We start from the raw sequence: 12,709 nt of genomic DNA on the forward strand, positions 1-12,709 counted from the left end.
GCATGTTGAGACCTGATGCTGTATCAGATTGCACGTATTATTACTATTATTATTGACAGCAATCAAATTTTCTAAGAATGTTTGGACGGTATTGTGTATTTGCTGTCATTGTGTTTTCTGCAATTCATGCTGCAAAGAGAAATCTAGTTTTTGTGCAGAAAGTCTCACCCCTGTGAAGCTAGAATTTAATTTCTCAGTCAGCAGCTTGTATTTATGACGAGCCAAGCTCTGCCTTCCCAACTAATAAGATGATTGCAGTAAAGATACTATATTTACTGCAACTACATGCAAAAGTTAACAACTGCAACATGTTGATTTGCATTACATGCTTTAAACTGCAGTTGAGGCATCACTTAAATGCAATGTATGCAATGGAGTATCAACCCCCCCCCCCCAAGGGTTCAAGAAAAAGACACAATCCACAGTCACCCGCAGTGGGCAGGGGTGTGTCTATACAGCAGAGACTATAATGTTCCTCAACATTCAGCTAGTAAACATAGAAACGTTGAGGACCTGGTTGTAGCCAGTGCTGCCGGAGGAAAAATAAAAGTGAGGCAGATAGTAGATGGGGTAAAAAAACATGCTGAGTAATATCCAATTAAACAAGTTCAAGCCTCTGCAGGCACGAGTTTAAAACAAGAGAAACGTGTAAGGAAAGTGTAAACCCCTACAGCGCTTGTTTCAAAACACATACCATGTTAATTTGGGTGATGAACATCACACTTACTAATTGGCCGAAGAGAAAAGGTGGTATTTTTTAACTTTTTTTTTTTTTTGATGAAAGTTAAAAATGTTCATGGAAAAGTCACAGATTTAAAACTTAAATTGGACTTGTTCTCATGTTCTTGCAACACATAGCGACAAATGTGTTTTTTCTTCATGGACTACTGGTTTGGTCATATTTTTGGACATTTGATCCATCTTGTCATTTTTTTTGGTTGAGTCTTAGTAGATGCAGTGACTGTTGCGCTGGATTTAGAGATTGGTTTGCTTACAGGATGGTTATTTGTGAATGAACCATACAAGTTTGAAAAAGCACTGGTTAACCTGCGTGTTGTGTGGAAGGTATTCCTGCAGCTGCTGGTAGCGGAGAACCATGGGAATGGAGTAAAAAGCTCTTGAGCACCCGGTGGAATGGCTTCAGTGTTTGGTGATGTGTCCTCAAGGTGGTAACCCGAGCCCATCTGTGTGACATGCCTGCGCAGATACCTTTCTGTGTGTATGTGTGTGGTTGAGTTATAGCCAGTTTTACTCCACCGGCTTGTGTCCACACTCTTTAACTCTGTATCTCAAAGATCTCAAATGTTAGACTCACTTGAGGCAGTGCAGAAACTGTCTTCTCATGAAAGAATGTCCACACATTCATATGGTAATTTGTTGGCTTTTTGTACAAGCCATGACTTTGTTCTTCATGCGTGTACAGAAATGTTCTATCAGACACAGTTGGTTTCTTGAAATGTGCATAATCTAACCCTCATAAGTGCTCTCTGTGAATTATTCATTTCCATCCCACTTGCACATAACTCTTCATTCATTTGCAAAGTAAATACTGAAGACAGTCTAGTGTTTTGCTAAGTGAATAACATACAGCGTTTGGTGTGAGAACACAGACCACTCATTACAGTACAAACATACTACTGGTTGCTGTTCCTTACAATGGCTGGAACTGTAACTTCTGTAACCCTGGAAACGTTTTATATTGCCCACATCCCAGTATTGGTCTATCAAGTCATGTGTTGGAAGAAGTCAGCCCAAATAAGATTGCAGAAATATTAATTACAGAAAGTAATGGAATGTTTACCAATGCGAAGCTTGTGTCATACGGCTGAGCAGCTGACGGTAGGTTTCAACAATGAGACTACTGAGTTGAGCCAAAGCCTAGGAAAATAACACCAGCCATTATTTTGCCTCTTACTTTTTAACTGAAACGACCGTATCCATCTTCTTAAATGCACACTTTGGTGCTCTAAAATGTTCACTTTCATATGAAAACATGAATTGCACTCTGTTAAACTCGTGTCTTGCAGTGGGGCGTCGATATTATTGTGTAACAGTGTTCATGTTGCAGCTGCAGTAGACTTCTCTGTCCAGAGAATGTGGACCTGAACGTATTCTTAGCAGGCCGGTTGCCAAATCTGTCTTGTGAGAATTATCTGCTCCCCACAAAGCGAGGTTATCCATTTTTTTTTTTTTTTCACGTGCATATCAGATGATCACATTATGCCTAGAACAAGAGTTTTATGTTGTTGGACGAAGGACATTGCTTTCTTCTCCACTTCTGTTTACATCCATCTTATATTGAGTTACAGGCGAAAGCTCATGCTTCCCTTGATCCTCCTGACAGGACATCTATCTCCATTAGGGGAATGCCATTGATGTGCTGCTCTGTCCTTTTGGAAAACATTTTCTCCATAATCTGCCATATTGTGAGACACATACTGTTGGTTTGTTCTAAACTGTATGGTGCCGAGCACGGCGAATCTTCAAGCCCTATTCATTTTGGTGCATTTTAAAGCCTGGTGTGTTTTCTCTGATTTATCACCCATTGCAGAAGGCTGTAAATTGCCGTATATTCCAGCTTCTGACAAAGTGAGTTCTTATATGATGAATTCATGATGTGCAGACAGCGTCATTTGGAAAAGCATCTAGATGACGTGCCAGTATTTGATCGCAGATGTCTTCCAGAGGACCCCACCTCCAGCAGTGCCGAACATTAGGGTGACTGCGAAGCTCTCCACACAGTGTTAAAGCGAGCACTTTAACCCTCAAGTTCGAGCCTATGGCCAAAAACTGCTGCAGAGGCATTTTGTCTGATTCTCAGCTTGACTTGCAAGCCTAATGAATGCACGGGCTTGCTCATGAATTATTTCAAGCCTAAATTAACATTCTCATCAAAGTCAAAATGAGTAACACTGTGCTGTGGCTTGCACATTAGAAACAAGCAAGCAGGAGCTCAAATACTGACTTGAGCTTCAAGGCTTTCTTTGAGGTTGGTATGGCCTCATAGCATCACTAGAAAGGTGATTTCTGGAAAGAATAAGTTCCATTTACAGTGGACAGCTATTCCAATTTGAGGGGCGAGTGTGTGTCTGAGTGTATGTGCTGGCTAGTAAATGGTGTTCAGCAGCAAGCTAGTACTTGCTCCACACAGTGGGCTTGTGGTTTGGAAAGACGCCACAAATGTCCTTTTAAAGCCATGTTCCTCTTTTTCCTAAGCTGTAAGCAGGAAGGTACTGCAATACCATCTTTAAAAAATGCACATGGTGATGATCATCAGCTTCGCATGGCTGATGCAGTCATGTGGTTTTAGGATGAATAATAGATACTAAGTGCACTAAACTGCTGAGTTTGTGAGTCACTTTGGGGACACTGGAGTTATGCTAACTTCCTCACACCATCAATCATAAACAAGAACATCTCCAGGCTTTTCTGGTTTTCTTTAGATTGACTCCGTCTAGTATTTATTTAAACGCAGCATATGGCAATAATTAGTAATCTGAGACCAACATACTAATGGAATAAAGAATCAACTGACTTGATAATTTGGAGATACACTGATCAGGAATAACATTATGACCACATTCCTAATATTGTGCAGGTCTCCCTTGTGCCTCCAAAACAGTTGTGACTTATCAGGGAATGGACATGAGCCTTCTGAGGGTGTCCTGTGGTGTCTGGTAACACAATGTTGTTAGTGGGGGGTGCTTTGAGGGGAGGGGCCTCTGTGGATCATCCCACAGATACTTGATCAGTTTGGGATCTAATGAATTTGGAGGCCAGGTCAACACCTTGTGCTGTTCTTCTTGTTTTTTGAGTTGTGCCTAAAGCGTTTTTGTGTCAGGCTGCATCCTGCTGGATAGAAGGAGTCATTGTTATGGGGTGGGGGTGCCTGGTCTGGTCTAGGTGGATGGTACATGTCCAAGCAACATCCACACGAATGCCAGGTCCAAAAGTTTCCCAGCAGAACATTCAATTGTCACAAGATGGTCAATGTTATTTACTTCTACTGGCAGTGGTTTTAATGTTGTGGCTGATAAATTGCAGAAGCCATGAATGTGCAATTCAAACAAATTGAATCCGGTTTTATTCTTAAACACCTAGACACGCTCACTGTGACATAGGTGCTTTCATGCAGTTTCTATTCTTGTAAGACGAATATGACCAGACTACTTTGACTCTGCCCTGTAGCCTGTGAAGCCCAGACCACTGCTTTAATATTCTCCGAGCATCTTTTGATAACTAATATCGCAAAGCCACCTATGCTGCATAGGTTCAAACCCAGCCAATCACTTCTGGCTTTTTCTCTCCACTCTAAATTATTTCCTTCTCTATACCGGGGTCTTTGATGTCGACTCTTGAGAGGCAACTCTCTGCTGGAGTCCACTGGATCCTCCGCTAATGATCTCTACCCGGGCTGGGGTTACCGCTTTCATGTCTTGCGTAACCGTTGCATTTGTCTTGAGATAGCAGTCGTACATAGTGTTCTTCTTCAGTACAAAGGGTCACCTTTTTCCTTGGGTGGAGAGAGCAGATTTGTACGATCGAGGAGACCTGCAACAGAATAAAAACAAAACACTTAAACCTTCATGGTGATGAATGTTCTTTTTGTTGTTGGTGTCAGTTTAGTGGCTGGACCAAATGGACAAACTCCCTATCTAATCAGCTTCACTGTGATGTATGCACAGTGTGTATTTATAGACTAATAGCTTTGCACTGTCAGTCTTGAGTGGAAAATTTGAATCAACAGATGATGTTGATTCCACATCATAATGAAGAATAGCGAGTGGAACTCATTCCCTGTTTGCTAAAGAAATGAATTGGCGTGAGACAGTAGGGGCATCTTTGATTTGTAGTTCAAAGGTGGTGTCGTTTCATTGTACTTGACTTGGTTCGTTTTGATATTCTGGCGCACCTTGTTGAATGCCAGGCTTTAAATTTGCATACAGTCAGGGAACATCATGTTACTTTGTCCTGCAACAGGCTGCATAGGCCTACTCTAACCTAAACTGAAATTAGCTTTGTGTATGTACTGTATGTCCTTCATGTTTATTCAATTAGATGGGGAATTAAACATGACCGCTACTTCATCTTGAATCATGTGTAATTGTGTGGTCTATTCAAAATTGCAGTAATAAAGCAGCGTGTAGTCAATTATTAACGGACCTCTTTTTTATTTATTTTATTTTTATTTTTTTTAAAGCTGTTCTCTGGAGGCAGCTCTGGGATTTTAACCAGCTCGGCATGTTAGGCTCCTGAGCCTTGAGAAAGTGCTGAACCCTGTTGACTCATGCCGTATCGTACTTTGTTTGAGAAAAGCTATTTCCTTTTTTGTAAAGTGGTACTTTCTGACAGCTGATAATGCAGCGCCCCATCCTCCTGAAAATCTCTGTGGTGGCAGCATCAGCTGTTTTACTGGCTAAAGTTAGTACACGTGCAAAATTAACAGGGATATAAGTAAACCTGGATTCACGTGGAAAAACATACTGCATACCCGGGCAAATATATCTTTGTCATCACTCTGCCAGCTGATTTTTTTTATTTTATTTATTTATTTATTTTTTGGCTCATTGTGGCTGAAGTTGATTGGCAGTGATTGCTGTTGGTTGTGACACTTGGACAGCATCAGCAGTCTGAAGTGTTGCTGCGAATCTGTAACAGTAGTCTCACCTGCCAAATTGCTCCGGCGGTATTGAATGGCCTGTCAATGTATTGGATGTCCAATTCAATCAGCTACTAAATTGAGTGTGGATAGCATTGGCTTTAATAGCCTTGTGCCGGTGATGAGAAAGCAGACTGCTTTGTTTAGCAGAGCTCCATGCAACCAATCTACATTTCTGAAATGCCTGTGGTGACGGCAGACGTGGATTCAGCATTAGCCCACATTTCACTGATCTGATAGATGCGTTTATTGCTCTGCTGTCTCGTGCAGAATTTACATCTAGGAGTAAAGACATGCAGATAAGGAAACCTCATCTCAGGTTACCAACTTAAATGTATTAAACGTTCAAATAAACACATTTAAGAATACATTTGGTTGTGGGTTACGATGGCCTAAATAAATGATCTTCCGCATAATCACTGCTCTCCTGACATCATGTCATTAGACGTTGTATCATGTGCTTCCAAGTCTTTTTGGATCGCATCCCAGCAAATTGTTTCACTAATTGAAAAGCTGGAATTGGCGCACAGTGTATTTTTGTGTGCGGAATTCATATTTTTGCTCAGAGATCCTTATCCGTAATGATTGCCCGATAGAGATCGAACACGAGTTGATAAGAACGCAGGCCGTGCCTTTTTGGACGGGCCATTCTCGTCTTTAAACAATCACGGCGGTTTCGTTTAATATCAGGAGTCACAACCTTGGCAGGACATGAAGTAACAGTGGGAGGAAACCAGCCTCACCACAGTGCTGAGTGCTTTTTATTTTGGTCATAGTCATCACAAAGTCTAGACATAGCAATTCCCCCCTCCAATCTCTGGACCCTTTTCAAACACACCAAGTTCAGTGATCTCTCCGCCTCTCCTCCGTGCGGTTATCAGGGTGCCTACACTCCCGGCTCGCTCAGAGTGCATGCTTTACTGTTCGGGCGTGCATGCAGAGCTGCTTCTCGAGCGCACGGTGCCGGCTGCTGCTGGACAGACACTGCCGTGCCCTCCCTCTGTTCGTTCTCCCCGGTGTCCTCTGTCAGCTCCATTATCTCAGAATGAATCCAGCACCACTGTCACTGCTGATGTGATCACCGGTGCTAAAACAATGGCAAGTCCTACCTGTCTCTCATTCCCAAGTCGCGTTTTAGGCCGTCACTAAATATTCCAGGTTACACACTGCAACATGTTAAGACGGCGACCTTTCAGCTCTCGTTGCCTTTGAGGCAAACATTTGTTTCATTTGTGCAGAATTCTTTTTTTATTTATCCTCCAAATCCTGCTCACAAAGAAAATAGACGAAAGCAAGATTGGCTTTTTGCCACGGCCGAATATAGCTGAAGTTCTCATTTAAACTTCAGACTGAAAAATGCAGGACTTAATATGACAGTCGTCACCGGTTCAATAAGGAGGCTGCAACATTTAGCGTAAATATCACGCTTCTCACGGGGGAGTGGAGGGGCAATTACAGAGGAGACACGGGAGGGAACACACATTCCTGCTGGCAGTAGATTTGTAGTTTAGGGGGGATGGAATTATAGAAGGAAGGAGGGAGCAAAGAGTGTGAAAGAGTCAGCTGGAGGAGGAGGAGGAGGAGGGAGGGGGGGGGTTGCAAGCAGTCACTCCCCCTTCGTCTCTCCCTCAGTTCTTCAACTCATCCTTGCATATAGGAGTCAGTCGGCTGTGGACTTGCAGGAGGAGTATCAATAATCCCCTCATGTGGAGCTTGAAATTTACCCTCTCTACTAACGTGGGGGATTTCTCTTCTCCACTGCTGTGGAGTGGAAAGCAGAATTAATACTTCCTGGTTGTACACACTAAGGTAAGGCTTGTATTTACTTGAGTATTTTGCGTCTATGCCACACTGTGTGTGTCTGACTCTGTGTTAACAGATAGAGGAGACAAATGGCAGCCCAGCCTCACCTCCCACTTTCCAAAAGAGGTGCTAAATATCAACAGTTTTAGTCGCACGCTCTTGAGTCCATGTGTGGTCTGTAAGCATGGGTTTCAGTGTATTTCAGAGTGTAGTTACATTTGTCAGATGCAACCAAACTGCTGTGAATCATGCTCCACCTTTAGCATGTGCGTTTCATGTTTTATAAACTTTGTGTGCCATGTTTTAATTGGTTCCTATGAGTGTCTGCGTTTCTTATTCCATAATTTTAATGTTGTCTGCGTGTGTTTGTAACCACAAGCTGGGGTCTTTGCAGCCTGTGTTTAGGGTGGGGTTTTCACCATGTTTGTACCTGTTACACTCCTGTAGGACAGACTTTACCTACAACCCTAGGCAGCAAGTCATTGTATTGCCCTCCATTCACTGCTAGACACAAACAATGCAGTTCGTGTCTGTGTCATTGTAATGACAAAGCAGCGGTGCTGGTGCTGGTGGTTTTGTGATGCTGAAAAGGGGGAGATGATGAATTGCAAATGTGAGAGATGGTCAAAGTCAAGGAGAATTCCCAGAGCGCATCCCGGAGGGGGGCTGGAGGACTTTATGATGTGTGAGTTCATTTAAAATCCAAGCTTTGTGTTTGGAAAAACCCACTGTGACTCCTGTGGTGGGGAGAGGGGCGAGAATTGGTCATCTGGTGTCATAGTTATGGTAATGTATTGACCGTTCAGGGCTTAAGCAGGACAGGAGGTCAGATTCAGGCTCTCGGGCTTGTAAATCTTGACAATGCCCCTGTTATGACGGAACGAAAGCGAGCTTTTAAAGACACAGTTTTTAAAAGCTTTATATGAAAATCACATGCAATGTGACCCCTGTCCTCAGACTTTGTCCTGACAAAATTATTTTCAGCAAAGAAGAGCAAAGTAACTGTAGAGATTGGTTTTGCACAGCCTTGTATCATAAGCTTCACTTAAGTAAAAGTTACAGTGTGGAGTAGAACAAAGGGTTTATTGTGGATTCACAAGCAACGTGAGTTCGTCTAAGATCATGCGGTCTTACAGATACTTGGCTTATTGTGAAGTATAGGCTATATATGAAGCGGAATTCGACACAATGCTCTACAAAGAGGAGGCTCTTCGACTAGTTTGCTGTTAAACCTATTTTGGCTGCATGCAAATTTCTTTCCATTCAAATGCATGTGTTTGGTCTGAACACGTGGAGCTGCATGAACTTCAGCCGCCAGGTATTTAGTTTCCAGACGGTTACGCTATGATTTTCATACTGCCGCTCACTGATTGGCCTAGTATTTCATTTACTCATCCTGTTATGAAAGTAAGAAAACAGCCACAGTGACAACTGTTCTCCATTTTAGCTCTTAATGCAAATATGTGGTCTTTTCTTTAATCTTGATTACTGAAAGGAGACCTTGTGAATAAACATGGGCAGACAGTATGTGATCGTCATGGTCTCATAGTACTGCTAGGCCCCCATAGCGTTCCAGTAACTACAAAGTTCAACCTTTGCATGTAACTGTATCAATGTACAGAGTATCAGCTGTCAAGAAATGTAATCTAAACTATGGTAAACTAATCCTTTTCTACTACACGGCCATGATGGCCTCCTTAGATACCTTTATGTTATAAATAATAATAGATACTGTAAAACTTGGTAAATGGGTGGAGGTACCGGACTTTGCTGAAATGTTACTTCTTAAGTGACATACCACAGGTCAATAAAAGAGGCCAGTACTGGGGACTGTGATCGGGATCGCTTGGAGGAGGCAAACACATTTTCTACCCAGCTTTGTGTAGTCATGTGTGTCACGATCCAGCTCGCTTCTGCTCCAGCGCACAATGCAACGCAGCAGGGAGCTGGGAGCTCCAGGGTTGCTATGGTTGAGGTGGCCCTCAGGGATGACTTCATGAATTACATCCAAATATATGATTAGGATCAGATCTCCTCAGTGCATGTGAACATTGGACATGCAACCAGGACATCTGACAAAAGGAACAGAACACAGAGTGTTGGTTTGCCAAGTTGTCCTTACATCCATGATAAGTTTAGGTACACATAAATGCAATTTTCTTTCACGGTCTTGTGTACCAGGATTAGACATACTCTCCTTTCGTCAGTATCAGTTTGCAACAAACCTGAAATGTGTATTCCCTGCTCATTAATATTGAAATCAAAATGATGAAAATAGGTCTTGACGTTGACCCAGATGTGATTTTGAGTGGAGTGTGTACTTGTGGTGCTTTATAAAAGGAAACACACTCTCTAAACCGCTTGGTGTTTCCACTCACTGACCTGGAAGCAAATGATTGCCTGTGTGAAAGAGCCGAAATGAATTTCTCTTTTGCCAAATATTTTCCTGTCCACTCTTATCAGTGCATGTTTTTGTGCAGATAGTTTACTTTTTTTCTGCAGGGGAAGACTTAGGACCAGGTTCAAACCGATCACTCTCAACAGTATCAGTGTTTTTCATATATACCCTCCTGCCCAAGTTCTCAGTTTGCACCAGTTTGCCATGCTGGATAGTGTTTTGGTGGCCACTTGGTCCCAGCATCGACACTGTTGGTCACAAATCTATAATCATAAAACTGTCGGGAACATTTGCCCCCCCCCGTGTGAGTGGGGCAATTATTGGTTTAAAGTCAGTTTGTGGAGGAGCAAATTCTAAGTCTGGAATGTGAAGCATGTATAGGCAGAGTAGTGTTGATGCTCCATGTAGCCAGGGGAGACCTTTTCACTGACAGTGACAGTTACAGGATACGAGAAGGTCAGCTTGAGAAAGTCTCCCGTGATTGCGGTTGTGATATTTTGTCACGTCGGCTCAAGTCTCTTTCGTTACATAAACCATGTTTTATGTTATTCCCAGACGATTACTCCCGTTGCAAACTGAACTATTATATATTGATCTTGGGAGTGCTGTGTGATCCTGCTGTCTCCATCTAGTAAGGAATATTTCCTCATCATCTGATCAAGTTGAGTTTAAGTGACATCTCACATATACTTTTGCGAGTGAATTTGTGGTTAAACCTGCAAGTGTCAGTGGTTTCGTTGGAATTTTTAATTGATTAAATAGTAATTGGTAGAATATCCTCATAAATTTGAAGTCGAAAACCAAAAACACATGTGGCCGTAGTTTAAGTTGGCGTGTAGTGGAGTGTAGTTTCCAGATTCAAAAATCCCACGTTCTCTTCCCACATAGAAATTTAGTAGCAGGAACCACAACAAGCACAACTTGCATCCGCCTCCATGCGTCTTAACACTGGTCTGTGGTTTATGTGTGCCTTCAACTAACAGCTGTTGGCTACTTCAAAGGTTGCAAATGAGGAGCTAAAGAGCCGTGAGCAGGATGTGGTCTGATAACACCTCAGTTGTGACCCCCTGGACGAGCAAATTGCGGGTATTGACGATGGAGATAAAAGTACTCTGGAACAAAATGACTCCAGTCAGTCACTTAGTGAGATGCAAATCATTGGAGTGTCTTTACATTTACCTCTTTTCTTGGTGTCAGTTTCACACATCTCCTGGCAAAAACAGGACAAAGCCTTTGCTGCTGCTAGTACGCTGCATTTTTACCTGTGGCCATGGAGGCAAATAAAGTATTGTCAAACCCGTAGAATGGGCAAACGATTTGTTGACTTAAAAAAAGACCCTGCAGCATCTGCTCTTCCCAAACCCTGCACGGCGTCAACTGCGGCAGAAGAGGTGACCTCTGCACACATTGATGCCCTAGAGAAAACACTGGAAGGGACAAAGGTGCCACTAGGCTAAACAACACCAGCTGCTGCTTGATAACAGGCTCAAATATCACAGCCTTTATTGCAAGAGCGTCTTTTTAGTATTATGCAACCAGGAAAGTGATAAATTAATCTTTTGTAAACATTGCAGTCCCACCTCATACTGTCCGACGTTTAGTAAACTTGGATGAGGATGCAAGCGGCAAAAAGTAAAAATGAGCTGCCCGTATATTTTGTTCTGCTTAAAGCCATTTGTTGTTAAAAGAGAAAATGGTTTAGTGAGAGAAAACCAGACTAATCTGTCCACGAACATAAAAACCCTCTTTGGGATAGAGAGCGGTTCACATAAGGCTACCAACCACAATCTACCTTTACCACCAGCTGCTGCTGGCCTGCCAGGTTTCACATCAGCTCTACTGTCACCCATTGTTATGCTTGATGTGTACTGGCATCCTTCTAAAGACTGCTCCCCTACATTAACAATGTCCCATAACACACGGCCACCTGAGCCTCTCATGGCTGGGTCAGCCAGGTCGCACACAGCGGCAGCGTTTGCCGTCATCCTGTCGAACATGTCGCCGACTCTGCAGGAAATGAAAAGGACCGGGCCGTTTGGCACGTCGGCTGTTTTTGTCGTCGGTGTATTATATTATATGCTACTGACATATTTAGTACGAGACTGGTCAAATATGATCTGGATGAGCTAAATTCTGGCTAGCTTCATGATGCATTCTGTGCCACTACTTGGCACAACGCTAGGCAAGTTGATCTGCTTCCAGTATCACTGCAAGCCCCCTTTTCCAGCTGTTTACTATTCAAGGTTTCTAGGGTTACAGATCCAAGTCAGAAAAATACTCTTTTGCTACACAACAGTAGTACATAGCTTTCATTTAAGCGATTAAATTAATGCCGGAAGAATTCCTTGTTTTGCTCATCAACACCCCCAAATAAATGATTCTTTGCTATGGATGTTTCTCACTGACTCATGGAAACCTGAATGAGGACGCCTGCTTTTCTGATGCAAAACTTCCCTCTGGCTTAATAGAATCTTAAATACCGTTGAGCACACTTGAGTGCAGAAAATTAGTCACGAGAACAAGAGTTGCTATCTGGTACTTCCATTTGCACAAAAACATATGACTCTATATCAGCTGGGAAGTGCATGCTGTCTTGAGTGCAGTCTTTCAGCAGTATACCCCCCCCTCTCCTCCTGCTCCATACAACTACCTGTGTTATTATCTCTAGAGACCGGGGGTGTTCAGATTACAGGGTTTTGTGCTGGAGCTTGCAACTAGTCTGCCCGGTGCATTCTTTCCTTTCACCAGTGTAGTTAGGTTAAGTGGCAGGAGTGTGTTGCAAGAGTCCGAGCGACGTGTCGGCTCAATTTGTTTGTCTGATTTCAGTTTGCTTTGTGAGATACTTCTGT

The sequence above is a fragment of the Chelon labrosus genome (genome assembly GCF_963514085.1).
Source record: "Chelon labrosus genome assembly, chromosome: 13".
NCBI lineage: Eukaryota > Metazoa > Chordata > Actinopteri > Mugiliformes > Mugilidae > Chelon > Chelon labrosus.